Source organism: Schistocerca serialis, chromosome 1 (assembly GCF_023864345.2).
Source record: "Schistocerca serialis cubense isolate TAMUIC-IGC-003099 chromosome 1, iqSchSeri2.2, whole genome shotgun sequence".
In the NCBI taxonomy this organism is placed as follows: domain Eukaryota; kingdom Metazoa; phylum Arthropoda; class Insecta; order Orthoptera; family Acrididae; genus Schistocerca; species Schistocerca serialis.
Genome location: NC_064638.1, coordinates 1,109,800,811 through 1,109,819,069, shown reverse-complemented (window position 1 = coordinate 1,109,819,069; position 18,259 = coordinate 1,109,800,811). Strand labels below are relative to the sequence as shown.

The 18,259-nt window shown below is 43.2% G+C and overlaps 1 pseudogene; it reads left to right on the top strand.

Annotated features, from left to right (window-relative positions):
* Positions 1-1,336: 1,336 nt before the first annotated feature.
* On the top strand, positions 1,337-1,455 carry LOC126428296 (5S ribosomal RNA; annotated as a pseudogene).
* The last annotated feature ends 16,804 nt before the right edge of the window (positions 1,456-18,259 follow it).

Genomic DNA, 18,259 nt, shown 5'->3' with positions numbered 1-18,259 from the left:
CTACTCAACTTCATGTAGCAATACGCGGTAATTTGGATCCAAATGGTACAAAATAAGCATGAATCTGAATCGGTGGGAGTGCTCACCAATCTCTGATGCAAAAAAAGAACAAAATAATTATTTCAAATCAATATGGTTCCAGTCCACTATGAACAATGCTTAACCAGTTAGTTTTTCCACCGTGGATATCGTAAAGAGACAAACGCACTGGTTCACGTAAAGCATCACGAGTACAAAGCGAAAAGTTTCCTCTTTCTTCCAAAATGAAGTCTTTTGCAAAATATTTAATCAAGTGAACATCTGCAACTGAGGAATATATTTACAGAATAAAAATCCGCTTCAGTTGTCAGTAATTTCTTAATTTATTCAACGGCCAGTCTCGAAGCTTCATGTTCAGATACCACCACATTCTTTTTTCGTTTTTTTTTTTCTTTTTTCGTTAGTCTTCTGACTGGTTTGATACGGCCCGCCACAAATTCCTCTCCTGTGCTAACCTCTTCATCTCAGAGTATCGCTTGCAACCTACGTCCTCAATTATTTGCTGGATGTATTCCAATCTCTGTCTTCTTCTACAGTTTTTGCACTCTACGGTTCCCTCTAGTACCATTGAAGTCATTCCCTCATGTCTTAACGGATGTCCTATCATCCTGTCCATTCTCCTTATCAGTTTTTTCACACATGTTCTACACAGAACCTCCTCATTCCTTACCTTATCAGTCCACCTAATTTTCAAGATTCGTCTGTAGCACCACATCTCAAATGCTTCGACTCTCTTCTGCTCCGGTTTTTTCACAGTACACGTTTCACTACCATATAATGCTGTACTCCACACGTACATTCTCAGAAATTTCTTCCTCAAATTAAGGCCGGTATTTTATATTAGTAGACTTCTCATGGCCAGGAATGCCCTTTTTGCCATTGCTAGTCTGATGTCCTTCTTGCTCCGTCCGTCATTGGTTATTTTACTGCCTAGTTAACAGAATGCTTTAACTTCATCTATTTCGTGACCGTCAATCCTGATGTTAAGTTTCTCGCTGTTCTCATTTCTACTACTTCTCATTACCATCGTCTTTCTTCGATTTACTCTCAACCCATACTCTGTGCTCATTCTGTTCATTCCGTTCAGCAGATCCCGTAATTATTCTTCACTTTCACTCAAGATAGCAATGTCATCAGCGAATAGCATCATTGCTATCCTTTCACCTCGAATTTTAATTCCACTCCTGAACCTTTCCTTTATTTCCATCATTGCTTCCTCGATATACAGATTGAACAGTAGGGGTGAAAGGCTACATTCGTGTGTTACATTCTTTTTAATACGAGCACTTCTTTCTTAGGCAACGGCCATGCCGCAGTGGATACACCGGTTCCCCGTCAGATCACCGAAGTTAAGCGCTGTCGGGCGTGGCCGGCACTTGAATGGGTGACCATCCGGGCCGTCATGCGCTGTTGCTATTTTTCGGGGTGCACTCAGCCTCGTGATGCTAATTGAGGAGCTACTCGACCGAACAGTAGCGGCTCCAGTCAATGAAAACCATCATAACGACTAGTAGAGGTGCTGATCACACGCCCCTCTTATCCGCATTTTCAGCTGAGGATGACACGGCGGTCGGATGGACCCGATGGACCACTTGTGTCCTGAAGACGGAGTGCAGTGTAGTGCACGTCGTTCTTGGTTGTCCACTCATATTATTACCTCTTGGCTGTTGTGCATATTGCACACGACCTGTCTCTCCCTATAGCTTATCCATACTTCTCTCAGATTTTCGAACATCTTGCATCAGTTTACATTGTCGAACGGTTTTTCTAGATAGATAAATCCTATAAACGTGTCTTGAGTTTTCTTTAGTCTTTCTTCCATTATTAACCGCAACGTCAGAATTGCCTCTCTCGTGCCTTTTCTTTTCCTAAAGCCATCTAGCGCATCCTCAATTTTCTTTTCATTTCTTCTGTATATTATTCTTGTAAGCAACTTAGATGCATGAGCTGTTAAGCTGATTTTGCGATAAGTTTCGCACTTGTCAGCTCTTGCCGTCTTCGGAATTGTGTGGGTGATGCTTTTCCGAAAGTCAGATAGTATGTCGACAGATTCATACATTTTACGCACCAACGTGAATAGTCGTTTATTTTTTCTTTTTGCCACTTCCCCCAATGATTTTAGAAATTCTGGTGGAATGTTATTTATCCATTCTGCCTTATTTAACATTACGTCCTCCAATGCTCTTTTAAATTCTGATTCTAATACTGGATCACCTATCTCTGCTAAATCGACTCCTGTTTCTTCTTCTATCACATTAGACAAATCTTCCCCCTCGTAGAGACTTTCAGTGTATTCTTTCCACTTATCCGCTCTCTCCTCTGCATTTAAGAGTGGTTTCTCGTTGCACTCTTAATATTATCACCCTTGCCTTTAATGTCGCCGAAGATTGTTTTGACTTTCCAGTATACTGCATCTGTCCTTCCGACCATCATTTCTTCAAATAATTATGGGAACATAAATACTAGGCTATCGGGCCAACCAGCACCCACAGCGTCCACCTAGGGTGGCGCCTATGGAATGAATCGAAACCGGCCACGGAATAAATTAAGAAATTACTGGCAACCGAAGCGGATTTTTATTCTGCGAAGAAGTCACTTTAATTCAAAGAAACACGACCTGCCAAAATTTGGAAAAAAGGCTAGAACTACATATAACTTCCAATTACGTCACTCATATAGCGTACGCTGATGAGCCGAAACATTTAGACCGCAGCGCTGCCCACCGCGAGACTGAATGCTCCCTTGTGCTTTGCGTAGCAGAGACGAAGAGGGAAACATTGTAACGACGATACGGGTCACAAGTGGTGAAAATTAAGCACTTCCATGGATCATCTGTAGGATTAATTGCAATAAAACAGAACGAGTCATTTTACATTCACATTACACATTCATATGGCTAAATGCTGATCGTTTGTTTCTTTCTTTTTGAATGCTGTAGATTTTGCATGAAGATCTTTATTTGCCAAGGTCGCTCTCTAGAAAACAGTGATTACTAGTTTGATCCGTTTAAACGGTTGCAAAGACGCCTTCATCAAGAGACTAAATAGGACCCTTAGCCATGTCAGCGTCAACATCCTTAAGGAACTGTCAAGTTACCATCGTATCCGCAATATTTGTTACGTGAAGGCCGGCCGGAGTGGCCAAGCGGTTCTAGGCGCTACAGTCTGAAACCGCGCGACCGCTACGGTCGCAGGTTCGAAATCCTGCCTAGGGGATTGATGTTTGTGATGCCCTTAGATTAGTTAGGTTTAAGTAGTTCTAAGTTCTAGGGGACTGATGACCTCAACAGTTGAGTCCCATAGTGTTCAGAGCCATTTGAACCATTTCGTAACGTGAAACGGAATGTACAAACATCGTTTCCTCTGTTCCTAGAGCTGAGGCTTACTGATGATGTAGCTTGTATGAGTGCACTATCTGGAACGGTTTATGACTGACAATGTAATTTATATTTCTATATGACAACAGTGACGAATTCATGGATTTGAGTATCTGACGCCAAAGGTATTATAACGCCTAATACGAGGATGCAAATGATTTTATGAACCTCATGATAGACTATGTGCTAAAACTGGTTTTAACTAAAGAAAGTTTATCAGTAATTCTCGGAGGTAATCATGGCGTTCTGTGCGACTGGTCTCGGCGGAAGTTCGAGTCCTTAATCGGGCATGGGTGTGTGTGTTTGTCCTTAGGATAAATTAGGTTAAGTAGTGTGTAAGCTTAGGGACTGATGACCTTAGCAGTTAAGTCCCATAAGATTTCACACACATTTTTTTAATCATGGCGTTCTTCGAAAGAAAGTGTGTCATCGACATGGTGCTCTTTAGAGACGGACCACTAGGTGATTTGAAGAAGGATAGAGAGGGAAGGAAGATAAACGACATGTTTGAGATATATGAGATTTGACGTTATAGAAGAGTGTTGAAAATTAGAAGATATACGAGTGTCACTCCAAAAGAAGTGCACATTATTTTTTTTAAATCTATCTTTTATTCTACACGTTTGAAAGTTTTACAGTATGTAGATACATCCTTTAGGAACAATATTTTCATTTCTCCACATAATTTCCATCCCTCTCAACTGCCTTACGTCACCTTGGAACCAGCGCCTGTATACCCGCACGGTAAAATTCTGGACCAACCTGTTGGAGCCACTGTTTGGCAGCGTGCACAAGGGAGTCATCATCTTCAAACCTCGTTCCACGAAGAGAGTCTTTCAGTTTCCCAAAGAGATGATGGTCACATGGAGCCAGGTCAGGGCTGTAAGGCGGGTGTTTCAGTGTTGTCCATCCGAGTTTTGTGATCGCTTCCATGGTTTTTTGACTGACATGTGGCCATGCATTGTCGTGCAACAGCAAAACATCCTGCATTTGCCGATGTGGTCGAACACGACTCAGTCGAGCTTGAAGTTTCTTCAGTGTCGTCACATATGCATCATAATTTATGGTGGTTCCACTTGGGATGATGTCCACAAGCAAGAGTCCTCCGGAATGGAGAAACACCGTAGCCATAATTTTTCCAGCAGAAGGTGTGGTTTGGAATTTATTTTTTTTTCTTGGGTGAATTTGCATGATGGCACTCCATTGATTGCCTCTTCGTCTCTGGTGAAAAATGATGGAGCCATTTTTTATCACCTGTCACAATTCTTCCAAGAAATTCATCTCCACCATTCTCATACTGTTCCAAAAGTTCGCTGCATACCGTTTTTCTTGTTTCTTTGGGAGCCACTGTCAACATCCAGGGAACCTACCTGGTACAAACCTTCTTTAACGCCAACACTTAGTATTCTGCAAACAATTCCTTCCCCTATCCCGATGTAACGTGACAATTCGTTCACTGTGATGCGTCTGTCAGCAGTCACCGATTCGTTAACTCTCTGCACATTGTCTGGAGTGTGTGCAGTACGAGGTCTGCCGCTGCGAGGACAATCCTCAATAATGCCGTGCTCGCTTTCATTACGTAACCTGCTTGCCCACTAACTAACTGTACTGTGATCGACGGCAGCATCTCCATACACCTTTTTCAACCTCTTGTGGATGTTTCCCACTGTCTCGTTTTCACAGCACAGGAATCCTATGACAGCACGTTGCTTCTGACGAACATCAAGTGTAGCAGCCATCTTGAAGATATGCTGTGACGGCGCCACTTACAGGAACAGGTTGTACTAAGTTTGAAAACAAGCGGGAAGGATGTGTCTACACACATTGTAAAACTTTCACACATGCAGAATGAAAACTGTATTTTTAGAAAAGTAGTGTGCATTTCTTTTGGAGTGACCCTCGTATTTACGAAACACTAACTAGAAGAGGAGACTCGATGTAGGACATATATTAACCTTCCAAGGTACTAGACAAAACCTCAGAGTCAAAGAACTGTGAGAAAGCCCAGAGACTTAAGTATATGGGGAAAATAATTTAGGGCGATAAGTGTGCGATTAGAATAGGAGAGGAACGCATGGCGGGTCGCATGAAATCTGTCAAAAGACTGATGACCGTGAAAGTCATCTGTTATATGCGACTTTCGTGTTATCTATTAGTGAACAAGTTGAGAAGTGTTCGTAAGACAAAAAACCTATATCTGATGTTTTTGTCTCCTAGAGCAGCCCTATCTCTGGTTGTGTAGTGCAAGACATGTCTTCAGCCAATAAAATTTTGAAATTGAATTCCAATCATCCAACCTAATTGCTTGGCACCGAGTCTTGAGAGTGACCAGGCAGACAAAGCTCTCTTAATTTCTGCTTGAGGCTGTGAACACCGCCCTGCCATCCGCCGACTTGTAAAGTGCGGACATGTGTCTTGCGATATTGAGATGAGCTTTTTTAAGCTGCATCACCCAGGATTATTAATGAAACTGTTGCTCACTCGCGCTGCACAGGCGTAATTCTCTTTCACTCCCTGCCTCCCCCCCCCCTTTTTTTTTAGTCAACAGTCTTCTGACTGATTTCATGCAGTTCTCTACGAACAACTCTCCTGTGCTAAACTCTTCATCTCAGAGTAGTTCTTCCATTCAAGGTCCTTAATTATTTGCTGGATGTATTCCAATCTTTGTCTTCCCCTACAGTTTTTTCCGTCTACATTTCCCTCTAGTACCATGGAGGTTATCCCACGATGTCTTAACACATGCGCTATCATCCTATCTCTTCTTCTTGCCTGGCTCTTCTCAACGATTCTGCGGAGAATCTCCTCATTCCTTACCATATCTCACAACCCAATTTTCAACATTCTTCTCTAGTACCACATCTAAAATGCTTTGATTGTCTTCTGTTCCGGTTTTCCCACAGTCGATGATTCACTTCTTAATTTAAGGCCTGTGTTAGATAATAATAGACTTATTTTGGCCAGGAATCCCCTATTTGCCTGAGCTACTATGCATTTTATGTCCTCCTTATTCCTTCTGTCATGGGTTATTTTGCACCCAAGGTAAAAGATTTCCTTAAAATCATCTGCTTCGTGATCACCAGTTTTTGCGTTAAGCTTTTCGTCGTTCCCATTCTGCTACTTCTCATTATTTCCGGCATTTTTCGGTTTACACTCAGTACATATTCTCCACTTCTTCATCTTCACTGAGAATAATAATGTCATCCGTGAATCTTATCATTTACATCCATTCACCATGAAATGCAATCCCACTCTTGAATCTTTTTCCTTTCGATCATTGCTTCTTGTAAATATAGGTTGGACAGGAGGAGCGAAATACTGCATCGCTGTCTCACCCTCATTTTAATCCGAGCACTTCATTCTTTGTCTTCCAGTCTTATTCATATGTTCAAATGTGTGTGAAATCTTATGGAACTTAACTGCTAAGGTCATCAGTCCCTAAGCTTGCGCACTACTTCTGTACACACACCCATGCCCGAGGGAGGACTCGAACCTCCGCTGGGGCCAGCCGCACAGTCCATGACTGCAGCGCCCTACACCGCTTGGCTAATCCCGCGCGGCTCCAGTGTTATTGTTTCCTTTTGGTTCTTGTATACATTGTACATTGCTCCCCTTACCGTGCGGCTCATTCCTATTTTTCTCAGATTTTGGAACATCTTGCACCAGTTTAAAATGTTGAACTCCTTTTCCAGATCGCCAAATCCTATGAACTTTCTTAATTGTTCTTCAGCTAAGGCTAAACTGATGGTCACCGAACAGATCCTTAACTTTACTTTCCGTTCTTCTGTATCTTACTCTTGTCAGCAAGTTTGATGCATGAACTGTTCAACTGATTGTGCGATATTTGTCCTACTTAGCAGTTCTTGCTATTTTCGAAAATGTGAAGGATAATTATCTGAAAGTCTGATATGTCGTCTGTCTCACTAATTCTTCACGCCAATATGAATAATGGTTTGGTTGTCACTTCCCCAGTAGTTCTACAAAATGCTAAATTACATGATTTTTCAGTTTAATTCAAGGGATTTGCTTCGCAATTGTGTATCCATGTGAACAATTATATTCTTTTGAAAGTCTCTTTTGTTAGATTCACGTATTTGTTGGAATACGTGAGGACCAGTTTCTATTTTTCTTTGGGTCATCCGAACATATCAGTCGATTTGCGCACCACTTTCCCACTATTCAAATAATACTCCGGCGATTTTCATGAATACAGGCTTATTTTTTTGTCTTTTGTAAATGTGTGGTTCTGTAAGGCCATGTGGTTCATAAGCGGACAAAGATACTGAGTTGAAAATCAGGTCTGTCTTGAATTATTTTAATCAGGAAATAATTTACAGTCCTGCTATTTTTAACATTCATTTGCACAGGTGTTCATTTAAGCTTTGTTCAAGAATGGAAGATGGTCCTGTGTAATCTATTCGAAATTCTTGTTGATATGCCCACAGCAGAGACAGAATTTCTCGATATGATGGTATTAGGACAGTTCAAGACATTGGTTGCAATTTATTTCGGCCTAACTTTTAAAGACTCTTTTATCGTTCCGAAATTTAGTTCATTGCTTCATATTTCGCTAAAGGCGGTCAGATTGCTTTGTTGATCATTCATGGGTGGGATATCATACAAAGGGGAACACTTTCAAGGCATTATAATCGGAGATATAATATCCTATGCACAAACAGGTTCGAGTTAAGTGGTAGTGTCAGCTTTCAAACTAGATAGAAAGGGAGGAGAAGGAGGAGATTGCTGTACCTGTTTAAAGAATAGTTGTCTAATTCATCTCAAGTGATTTAAAGAAAACAAGAAAATCCAGATCCAGTTGGAGCAGAGAACCCCATTATTTTCTGACTTTTATCCCTAACCAACCCCACAGAGTGAGGTGCCGAATTCGTTAGTAGACTGTACTTTTATTCGGGTGAACGACGGCTCAGATCCCCCTCAGATCATCCAGATTAAGGTTTTGCGTGATTTCCGTAAATCGCTCAAGGTAAATGTTGGAATAGTTCCCCCTGAAAGGCAACGCCCATGTCTTTCTCCATTTTGCACTAATCAGAGCTTGCTCCATCTCTACTGACTCCATTATACTGTAGACAGAGAATGGGGCTACGGTATAATAAACAGAAGTGAATTCCTCATTTATGTCTGTGACTGAATAACCTTTCTGTAGATGTAAAGTTACATTTGACAGGGGTGAAAATCTCAAGTACAACTTACTTGTCATTTATGCACAGGGTGCAAACGATAACTGTTTACAACATGCCACAATGGTGTAGTTGGATAAAAACAAATTGATATTGAAGACTTGTGATCTATCAAGCTGGGGAACAGCCTCAATTGGCCCAAAAGATTTGGTATCACGTATCGATACCACCCCTCTGGCGTCAAAGGTTGGCAAAGAAATTCCGAGTTTTCATCAGGTGCTGATAGCAGTCACGCGGGGTCTGGCAGACACAGTAGTGTGCACCTGCTGGGTCAGGCCTCCATAGGCTCTGTACCACGAGCTCCCTCTGCTGCTGGAATATAGAATAGCTGGCGGCAGCCACTCAGCCCACTCTAGTTGGAACCTCTTCGCTACGTGACGGTACACAGACGCTACCTACTTGCTGCTCGTCCATGCTAAATTCAGAGAGCCTCTTCCTTGTTGACACTGAGAGCTGAACTCAGTTTCTTGCTGCAGTATTTCTAATGAGTCTTCGTGTTCTTGGAGATATGCACTACTGGCCATTAAAATTGCTGCTCCACGAAGATGACGTGCTACAGACGCGAAATTAGGAAGAAGATGCTGTGATATGCAAATGATTAGCTTTTCAGAGCATTCACACAAGGTTGGCGCCGGTGGACACACCTACAACGTGCTGATATGAGGAAGGTTTCCAACCGGTTTCTCATACACAAACAGCAGTTGACCGGCGTTGCCTGGTGAAACGTTGTTGTGATGCCTCGTGTGAGGAGGAGAAATGCGTACCATCACGTTTCCAACTTTGATAAAGGTCGGATTGTAGCCTATCGCGATTGCGATTTATCCTATCGCGCCGTTGCTGCTCGCGTTGATCGAGATCCATTGACTATTAGCAGAATATGGAATCAGTGGGTTCAGGAGGGTAATACGGAACGCTGTGCTGGTTCCCAACAGCCTCGTATCTCTAGCAGTCGAGATGACAGGCATCTTACCCGCATGGCTGTAACGGATCGTGCAGCCACGTCTCGATCCATGAGTCAACAGATGGGGACGTTTGCAAGACAACAACCATCTGCACGAACAGTTCGACGACGTTTGCAGCAGCACGGACTATCAGCTCGGAGACCATGGCTGCGGTTACCCTTGACGCTGCATCACAGACAGGAGCGCCTGCGATGGTATACTCAATGGCGAACCTGGGTGCACGAATGACAAAACGTCATTTTCTCGGATGAATCCAGGTTCTCTTTACAGCATCATGATGGTGGCATCCGTGTTTGGCGACATCTCGGTGAACGCACATTGGAAGCGTGTATTCGTCATCGCCATACTGGCGTATCACCCGGCGTGATGGTATGGGGTGCCGTTGGTTACACGTCTCGGTCACCTCTTGTTCGTACTGACGGCACTTTGTGTTGTGGCGTAACAAGACAGCTACGCCACACTGAAGTAGCCGAAAGGCACGCGTAATCTCACGCAGGCTAGATAGAGGTCTGAAACAGGATACGTAATGAATGGTAGCAAGAAAAGTACGTAGCTGCTATTATACTTAACTTTTAATCCTTCATTTGAATACAGCATACCTTGATGATACAAGTGAGACTCTATCTTAAAATGGTTAATGGCGCCTTGCTAGGTCGTAGCCATTGACTTAGCTGAAGGCTATTCTAACGGTCTCTCGGCAAATGAGAGAAAGGCTTCGTCAGTGTAGTCGCTAGCAAAGTCGTCGTACAACTGGGGCGAGTGCTCTTCCGTATCTCGAGACCTGCCTTGTGGTGGCGCTCGGTCTGCGATCACACAGTGGCGACACGCGGGTCCGACATGTACTAAATGGACCGCGGCCGATTTAAGCTACCACCTAGCAAGTGTGGTGTCTGGCGGTGACACCACACTTTCAACAGTGGACGTTACATTTCAGATGTGTTACGACCCGTGGCTCTACCTTTCATTCGATCCCTGCGAAACCCTACATTTCAGCAGAATAATGCACGACCACATGTTGCAGGACCTGTACGGGCCTTTCTGGATACAGAAAATGTTCGGCTGCTGCCCTGGCCAGCACATTCTCCATATCTCTCACCAAATGAAAACGTCTGGTCAATGGTGGCCGAGCAACTGGCTGGTCACAATACGCCAGTCACTACTCTTGATGAACTGTGGTATCGTGTTGAAGCTGCATGGGCAGCTGTACCTGTAAACGTCATCCAAGCTCTGTTTGACTCAATGCCCAGGCGTATCAAGGCCGTTGTTACGGCCAGAGGTGGTTGCTCTGGGTACTGATTTCTCAGGATCTACGCAGCCAAATTGCATGAAAATGTAATCACATGTCATTTCTAGTATATTTGACCAATGAATACCCGTTTCTCATCTGCATTTCTTCTTGGTGTAGCAATTTTAATAGCCAGTAGTGTACAAGTTAAGTGAATCTTCTGTTTACTGTGTCAACTTTTTCGCTAATCATTTCTGCTAGTGTCCAGCTTTCCTACAATGACAGTTTTTGCATCACTGCGTAGCCCACCTCTCCTTACCATTGTAAAGGGAGTCTTACTCAACAACAAAAGCTAGATAAGCTACAGTGCGTGGTTTTTACCGAAATCATCATTAAATATTAAAAACTCCTTGTTCTTGTTCTTACAGAATGTCAAACTCTCATCTTTGTAAATTTTACCTACAGTATTCTGACTTTTAAGAGCATAAAATTAATAAATAAATGATTTTATTTGTCTGGTGTTCTTATCGTATAAGTACTTATAAGGAACAAATTTAGATCAAATTTTAAACATAATTAGTCTCTGCATAACATTTATAAAAACCTTTTTTCTTTCCTTGCTATCACGGGACAGCTTAAATTGCTTAAATTACTAACGATAGGAAATAGCCGATTAAGCCGGTGGCGTACAGAGAGAGAGGATACTGAAACTCTCACGCGGCATCTATGCGCTGTAGCTTCTGTGGCTGGTGTACGTCAATTGGAGGCTATATACGTGGTATCAATTCTTTCAGACATTCCAAAACAACAGACACCACATATGAAGGGTGGTGGTAAATTCCCGTTACAAACTCCTAGGACATGTAGAGGGTAGTGAGTACAGAACATTTTGAATAGGAACCAATGTCCGGAATCGTATCGTTTCCGTTCTACGACAGTTTCAATTCAGATGTGTACCTCGTCAACGTCTCCTTATGGCAAGAGAAACGTCTCAGGGTTCCCGTCCTGGTATGCAACAGGGTAGACACGATGACTACTACGTCAAACAATCCCCAGATATCACTTATTGTCCACTTTGCTGTGAGACCGAGTCAATACCTGTGCACCACCGATAGAGGAAACATGGTGCAGTACACGTTTGCGGAATACACAGACATGCTCCTAGTGTATGGCGAAGCTGGAGGTAACGGAAGAGCTGCTAGTCGGCTGTGTCACGAACGTTTTCCACACCGTCGCACTCCATCGCGCAAACTGTTTGCCCAAGTTACACAACGGCTACGAGAAGCGGATACCTTCACCGTGAGGAGGCAGGACTGTGGTGTTCCACGGCGACGCCGCACTCCCGAATTTGAAGAAGGTGTGGACGCCTAAAGTGCATTCCTCACGTGGGTGTGGATGAATTAATCATCTTCATTGAAACTGACGCAGAACGGAAACGATACGTTTCCGGACATGGGTTCTTATTCAAAATATTATGTACTCACTACCCTCTATATGTCCTAGAAGTCTGTAACGGGAATTTCCGACCACCTTGTATAATTAAGACGATGACTGCCACACCAAGCTCCAACTCTTACAGGAGTTGGCTAATGAGCAGGGCCTAATGAGCAGGGCATCAGTAGTGTGTGTTTCAAGTTGAGGGGCTAGGGTAGTCCGTGAAGTTGTAACCACTGCACCCGGATGGTGTAGTGGTCAATCTACCTAGAAAGAACGAGATCCGGGTTCGAATTCCAGTCCAGCACAAATTTTCGACTCCCCCATTGATATAAATCAATGCCCACTGGCAGGTTGTTTCCTGGTCTGATAGACTGCAAGTGTCCTATATCAAATTGTTCGCCCGCCTTGATTCTCTCAACATACTGTGGTACAATGTAAAGAGTTATCATTTGCAGCCTATACAGAAAAGACTGGCAACCTTTGTGAATATAAATGGCAAACAAATGAAAACAGGACAGATGGTAAAAAGTAAGTGTCTTCATCTACATCTACATGGATACTCTACAACTCACATTTAAATGACTGGCAGAGGGATCATCGAACCACCTTCACACTAATTCTCTATTATTCCAATCTCGAATAGCGCGCGGAAAAAACGAACACCTATATCTTTCAGTGCGAACTCTGATTTCCCTTATTTTATTATGATTATCGTTTCTCCCTATGCAGGTCGGCGTTATCAAAATATTTTCGCATTCGGAGGAGAAAGTTGGTGCTTGTAATTTCGTAAGAAGATTTCGCCGCAACGAAAAAATTTGTTTTAATTATATTCACCACAAATCCTGTATCATTTCAGTGACACTCTCTCCCCAGTTTCGCGATAATACAAAACGTGCTGCCCTTCTTTGAACTTTCTCGGTGTAATATGTCAGTCCTATCTGGTAAGGAACCCACACCGCGCAGCAGTATTCTAAAAGAAGACGGACTAGGGTAATATAGGCAGTCTCTTTAGTAGAGCTGTTTCTCGTACATTTTCTAAGTGTCCCACCAATAAAACGTCGTCTTTGTTTTGCCTTCCCCACAACATTTTCTGTGTGTTCTTTCCCATTTAAGTTGTTTGTAATTGTAATTCCTAGGTATTTAGTTGAATTTACAGGTTTTGTATTTGACCGATTTATCGTGTAACCGAAGTTAATCGGATTCATTTTAGCACTCATGTGGATGACCTCACACTTTCCGTATTTGGGGTCAATTACCAATTTTTGCCCCATATCGATATCTTCTCTAAATCGTTTTGCAAATTATTTTGACTTTCTGATGAGTTTGCTAGTCGATATACGACAGAATCATCTGCAAACAACCTAAGACAGCTGCCCAGATTATCTCCTAAACCGTTTATACAGATAAGGGACAGCAAGGGTCTATAACACTACCTTGGGGAACGCCAGAAATCACTTCTCTTTTACTCGATGACTGTCCGTCAGTTACTAAGAACTGTGACCTCTCTGACAGGAAATCACGAATCCAGTCATATAACTGAGACGATGTTCCATAACTACGGAATTTCACTACAAGCTGCTTGTGTGGTACAGTGTGAAAAATCCTTCCGCAAATCTAGAAATACGGAATCAATTTTAAATTCCTTGTCAACATCACTCAACACTTACCGCGGGTAAAGAGCTAGTTGTGTTTCATAAGAACGATGTTTCCTAAATCCGTGTTGACTTCGTGTCAATAGATGCTGAGAGTGTAAATGTTGTGTCGGCTACTGTTAGAGTTAACATTGACACTAATAAGGAAGGACAGAAGTTGCGATGGCCGATAGTAGAAATCCAAAATGATCTGCACATTAAAATTTAAGATTAATATCACTTTAATTCTACAGAGAAGAGAACGATTATTTAACTCTGTTGTATGTGCTTCCGTGCCTCCTACCTGCAGTTATGTATACTGACTGTTACTACTCGCAGAACGCAGGGTAAGGAACGTCTTCCTATTACTGAGTACTGATGCTCTTGAAGAATGCGACCGAGCTGGCCGACCAGCGATGGGCTGCTGGTTATGTCAGAGTTGACAGGGGTCTCTGGACTCTGTCTTCCTGGAGGTATGGGCGGCCCGCTCTTTCCATTGGCGCGTGGGTTAGTGGGGTGCGCAATCGATGCTTTAGGACTGCACAGTAAGACCGTTGTAATCTCCATTCGGCGCAGTTGGATTATAAGTGACCGTGTAAACTAGTTTTGTAAACCACCACAAAGGTAATTCCTAGAATTAAAAATGGTTTCCCTTCTACAACCGTACGCGCTATTATTCGATCACTAATTCCTGTCAAAATTCACATCTTTCTACACCGGTGCAGCCATTCGTCCACATTCTGAGTCCAGAGAATCTACGACCAGCGCTTTTACAGAGCAGCGGGAACATCACATCTGAAATATGCAGATCAGTGTATTTCGGGTGCCTACATTGAGATACGATGGACGTGCGTTTCTCCATTAGCAGCCTCGTCGAATACACACCAGTAGGTTTGTGATCTGGCTTGCTAACGCAATTTCAGTTATATTTAGTTATAAGGGGAAATCAAATGAAAACGATACAGGAAAGAATTGGCCAGATGCGAGTAGAACTCGCAAACTTAGGATTCGGTAAAAACTTAATTATGTACGCAGAAAGTACATCCATCCCAGGAATCGAGAATCTCGACGATTTTTGCCTTTATCGACATTGATACTAGCAAGATATCGGTCCTGGGAAAGCTACGACCTTCGAGAATGTTCTCTGATAACCAGTTCAGTCATGATAGAACAAATCCGAAATGATATATTTGAACGATATGTGACAGCAGTAAGCTCAAAATTGTATTACAAAGATAAAATAACACAATATTATCTTTTCCGATGTGTAACTTTGAGCCATATCCTGTTGGAAAATCCACTGCACATCGGGGAAAACATCAACACCAGAGCGCGCCGAATCACAACTTCGTATTGATCAGTGTTCATTGTTTCCTGAATTAAATACAACCTTCCAACATCTTGATTCTCATTGCTCCTCACTCCATTATCAAAAAATGGTTTAAATGGCTCTGAGAACTACGGGACTTAACATCTGAGATTATCAGTCTCCTAGAACTTAGAGCTACTTAAACCTAACTAACATAAGGACATCACACACATCCATGCCCGAGGCAGGATTCGAACCTGCGACCGTAGCGGTCGCTCGGTTCCAGACTGAAGCGCCTAGAACCGCTCGGCCACACCGGACGGCCATTCCATTATCGATGGAACATGTTTCATGGTTCGCACAATGCAGTCAGGATACATCCTTTCATTGGGTTCACAACTGACGAACTATGGTCTGTCACTCATCATGGAAAATCGGCTTTCATCTGCAAATACCCCAATTGACCACTGCTCTTTTGTCCCGTTTACGTTTAGTCTGGCCCCTGCCGGTCTCTTTTCTTCATTTCAGCAGTTAAAAATTGATTCTTCTTGGCAACTCAGCCTTCATTCCCACTGCAGAGGCTTTTTCTAACAATTGATGCGTTGGAATCAGCTCCCGTTGCCTCTTGCCATGCCTTTACCAGTTCAGCTGAAGTAGAACTCCTGTTCTTTCAGCTTAGCCGACGACGTATTTTGTTCTCCCGGGGCGAAGAAATGCAAGGGCGCCCGCTTCGTGGTAAGTTTTCCATATTCCTTTTGATCATCAGCTTCTGTAGGTTTCGACTCGCAGCTAACCTCGAACAGTTTAATCTCTTCGCAATTTCAGGGTTAATTAGGCCTTCATTGTGTAAAACCTCGGTGCACCTTTTCTTTCTAGGGGTCAGTTCATGAGTTTTCACCATGACGGTAAATTCACAAACGCACAGTAGGAAGAAAATTTTAAAAATCCAGCGATACTTTCAGATCAGAGTTAGCGAACGCCAAACTACGGTTAAGACAGGAGTACATTCCGAAGCAGTATGAGATAACATTGTTGCTAGGAATTGTCGCTTTGTGGCAAGGAACCGCTCCCCCACCCCTTTTGCCTCAAAAATAAATACATTTACAGTTCTGGGGGAAGAGACAGAACAACGTTATTGCAGGCAAGTGCGTGCAGTACTTTGGAATAGTAGTGTATCCCCTGCCTTCCTAACTGTTCAGAAGTTCTGGTGCAAACCTTACTCGACTGGCACTCCTGAAGTAAAGGTTTTGCAAGTTACTTGTTTCTCTATTGCGAATATAAAACTAAAATTGAAACAAACCGACGATTCGTTCTGAAGATATACAAATCATCCAAAACCCACAAGCAAATTGACAGCATGTAACGTTACCTTTGCGTTCTTACTGTATTTCTGGCTTCTATGTAATGAAGTTGGCCAACAGTGTACAGGCTATGCAGCAGCATCAACTGAAACAAAAAACAAGCGTTTCACGTTACGACTGGCGTATGACAAACATCTACAAGGCGTCGGTTTCTGTTAACATAACGGAGAGATATTCACTCAGCTTTATTTAAACACACAAACTACACTACTGGCCATTAAAATTGCTACACTAAGAAGAAATGCAGATGATAAACAAGTATTCATTGGATAAATATATTAAACTAGAACTGACATGTGATTACATTTTCACGTAATTTGGGTGCATAGATCCTGAGAAATCGAACAACCACCTCTGGCCGTAATAACGGCCTTGTTACGCCTGGGCATTGAGTCAAACAGAGCTTGGATGGCGTGTACAAGTACAGCTGCCCATGTAGCTTCAACAAGATACCACAGTTCCTCAAGAGTAGTGACGCGTATTGTGAGAGACCTGGAGAATGTGCTGGTCAGGGCAGCAGTCGAACATTTTCTGTATGCAGAAACGCCCGTACAACACCTGCAACATGCGGTCGTGCACTATCCTGCTGAAATGTAGGATTTCGCAGGGATCGAATGAAGGGTAGAGCCACGGGTCGTAGCACATATGAAATGTAACGTCCACTGTTCAAAGTTCCGTCAATGCGAAGAAGAGGTGACTGAGACGTGTAACCAATGGCACCCCATACCATCACGCCAAGTGATACGCCAGTATGGCGATGACGAATACACGCTTCCAATGTGCGTTCACCGCGATGTCGCCAAACACGGATGCCACCATCATGATGCTGTAAACAGAACCTGGATTTATCCGAAAATATGACGTTTTGGCATTCGTGCACCCAGGTTCGTCGTTGAGTACACCATCGCAGGCGCTCTTGTCTGTGATGCAGCGTCAAGAGTAACCGCAGCCATGGTCTCCGAGCTGATAGTCCATGCTGCTGCAAACGTCGGCGAACTGTTCGTGCAGATGGTTGTTGTCTTGCAAACGTCCCCAGCTGTTGACTCAGGGATCGAGACGTGGCTGCACGGTCCGTTACAGTCATGCGGATAAGATGCCTGTCATCTCGACTGTTAGTGATACGAAACCGTTGGGATCCAGCACGGCGTTCCGTATTATCCTCCTGAACCCACCGATTCCACATTCTGCTAACAGTCATTGGATCTCGACCAACGCGAGCAACAATGTCGCGATACGATAAACCGCAATCGCGCTAGGCTACAATCCGACCTTTATCAAAGTTGGAAACGTGGTGGTACGCATTTCTCCTCCTTACACGAGGCATCACAACAACGTTTCACCAGGCAACGCCGGTCAAGTGCTGTTTGTGTATGAGAAATCGGTTGGAAACTTTCCTCACGTCAGCACGTTGTAGGTGTCGCCACCGGCACCAACCTTGTGTGAATGCTCTGAAAAGCTAATCATTTGCATATCTCAGTATGTTCTTCTTGCCGGTTAAATTTCGCGTCTATAGCACGTCATCTTCGTGGTGTAGCAATTTTAATGGCCAGTAGTATAATAACAATTATCAAGTGGATATATGTGTCCTTAAGACATTACCTATCGAAGGTAAGTGACTGAGTCCTGGCCAGTACATATTCTATGATTATGTTAAGAGGGGCTACTCAAAGAGTGATACCTAACTCACACAGTTGCCACTGGATTGAGAGAGAGAGACAGAGTGT